Source organism: Vulpes vulpes, chromosome 11 (genome assembly GCF_048418805.1).
Source record: "Vulpes vulpes isolate BD-2025 chromosome 11, VulVul3, whole genome shotgun sequence".
Classification (NCBI taxonomy): domain Eukaryota; kingdom Metazoa; phylum Chordata; class Mammalia; order Carnivora; family Canidae; genus Vulpes; species Vulpes vulpes.
The window spans coordinates 11,884,489-11,887,255 of record NC_132790.1 but is presented as its reverse complement, the minus strand read 5'-3'; the positions used below and the strand labels follow the sequence as shown (position 1 = coordinate 11,887,255).

The 2,767-nt window shown below is 36.6% G+C and overlaps 1 pseudogene; it reads right to left on the bottom strand.

Moving 5' to 3' along the window:
• Positions 1–2,019: 2,019 nt before the first annotated feature.
• LOC140594540 (U4 spliceosomal RNA) lies at positions 2,020–2,084 on the bottom strand (annotated as a pseudogene).
• Between the last annotated feature and the right edge of the window lie 683 nt (positions 2,085–2,767).

Genomic DNA, 2,767 nt, shown 5'->3' with positions numbered 1-2,767 from the left:
ACAGGGCTAAGCCTGAGATCTGTGACCCTGAGATCATGATCCAAGCCAAAAGCAGAAGTTGGATGCTTAAGCAACTTTGCCATCCAAGCACCCCTGCTTCCATGTATGTTTTAAATTGTTCTTTGATTTCCTTGTTGACCCATTAATTCTTCAGTTACATGTTGCTAGCTTCCATGTATTTGTGGTCTTTCCAAATTTTTTCTTGTGATTGACTTCAAGTTTCATAGCACTGTGGTCAAAAAATATGTAAGGTATGATCTCAATCTTATTGTACTTGTTAAGGTCTGATCTGTGACCTAGTATGTGATCTACTTTGGAGAACATCCCATGTGCACTTGAAAAGAGTGTGTACTCTGCTGCATCAGGTTAAAATGCTCTAAATATATCTGTTAAGTCCATCTGGTCCAATGTGTCATCCAAAACCATTGTTTCCTTGTTGATATTATGCTTAGATGATCTGCCCATTGATGTAAGTGGCATGTTAAAGTCTCCTACTATTATTGTATTATCAGTGAGTTCCTTTACGTTTGTTATTGTTTTATATATTTGGTTGCTCCCCTATTGGGAGCATAAATATTTATAATTGTTACATCTTCTTGTTGGATAGTTCTCTTTATTATGATATAGTGCGCTTCTTTATCTCTTGTAAATATATTCTTTTTTCTTTTTTTTTTTCCCACAGAAGAATGTAATGGACAAGTAAAAGACTCTTAGTCATAAAATGTAATGTGCTATGATAAAATTCAAAAGAAGTAGAACTATGTAAAATTTCTGATCATTTAAAGAAGAGCCTGTTCTTTTTATTTTTTAAATGGATGCTATCATTATACATTGTTATGATGTTTTCCCACCTAATTAGATAAAAAGGGACCATTCCTTAGGTACAGGTCCTCAGGAGCAGATCCTGAGACAGGGATTCTTTTACATGTGATTTATTGAGAAGGTGGTGTCAAGAAAAGCCTGTAAGAAAATGAGGCAAGGGGAAAAAAAAAAGAAGCAAGCAAGATAGGACAGGGGAAGAAGCCAAAGATGTGAATTTAGATAAAGTCTGGTCTCAGTCTGATCACATGAGGAGATCTATAGTATAAATGGCTCCACATAGTTTTTCTACCTTGAGGCAAAGGGGACGGGCTTTTGTATTTGGTATCAGTCGGTCATTGGCTGAAGGCTTCCACTGGACAAGGGGTAATAGGCATCTCCTGGGAAGGTAGCAGTTATCAACTGACAGAAATCTTCTGGAGAAGGCTGTGGCTATAAGATATTAGAGTCAACACTCAGAGCAGCTGGTGAAGTGAATCTGGACGAGGCACAAAAAGTATATAATTTAGAGAAATGGAAATTATTCTATTATAAATTTGTTAAATAATGGAAGGGTGATCTGGATCTAAAGTTATTTTAGTGGGAAAAAGTGGATATTGGTTAAGGTTATACCTTGTGCTTCTACTTCAAGTCTCATTTGGTATAAAAGGTAGAAACAACTCTGCAATATACTTCTTGCTCTAGAGCCCCTATGGGACCAGGCTGAAGCTAGCATCCAGCTAAGAAAGCTTCTTGTCTGCCCTATCCTGCTTTCCTCTCATGTTCTCCTGAGAGCATTCCCTCAGGGAATAATTTCCTCACAATTTTTGTCATAGGTTCTAATTCTAAGAAACCTAACTTTACACCAGAGAGGAGAAGGGAAAAAATTAAAAGGTAGATTTCATATATTTTTAAGGTGGAATAGGGGTGAAAAGATAATTAATAAATTCTTTTTGGCTCTTTACCTTGTTAGAAAAATATGTCCATAATTTCTAAAATAGAAAGGAATCTAGTGCAGGAGAGTAAAAGGTATTACATACAATTGATCAGTAGTTCTGATAGCTCCAAACTCCAAATTATATCTAGAATTAGCTCTCTTCACATCCTCTGGTACCATCCTGGTCTGAGACACCTCTGGTCTTACAATGGGATAATGACAGTAGCTTTCTAACTGGGTTTCCTGATTTCACTCATATCCTCTACCTCTACTATCCAACATAGTCTATTAGCAATAATCGTGCTTCGGATAAACCTCATTGGCTATGATACTGCCACTACGCAAAGCTCATCAACATAGTCTATTTGTAACACAGAGTGATTCTATCAAAATATAAATTAGATCATGTTGTTCTATTTAAATCTTTGAATAACTTTCTATATTTTTCAGAATAAACGTCAAATCCTTAAAAGGACTTCTTGAAGGCCTTTTATCCTGATATCTCTTATCTAATTTCTTGTCTCAAGACCCACTCACTTGATAATTCTGCTCAGCTATCTTGAGGCCTCTCAAACATGCAAGGTGCATTTCCATTTCAGTTGTTTCTACTTTTCTCTCTGCCTGGAAGGTTCTTCCACCAAATATATGCATGAGTCCCTGTGTCTCCTTCTTTAGTCTTCACTGAAATGAAACCTTTTTAGTTAGACCTTCCCTGGTCCACTATATTTAAATTGCAAGTGCATTTCTATTCTTAATTTTATTTTTTCCATAATACTTATTAACATCTGACATCCATGTTTTACTTTTTTATGTATCTGTCCTCACCAGAATGTAAGAGGGTAGAAATCATTGTGTGCTTTGTTTACTGCAATATGTTCAGCATCTAGAAAGGTGTCTATCATGTAGTAGGTGTCCAATAAGTGGGTTGACTGAATTGAATGTATCAATAAATATAAGAAAAATAATTCGGGCAGCCTGGGTGGCTCAGCGGTTTAGCGCCACCTTCAGTCCAGGGCGTGATCCTGGAGACCC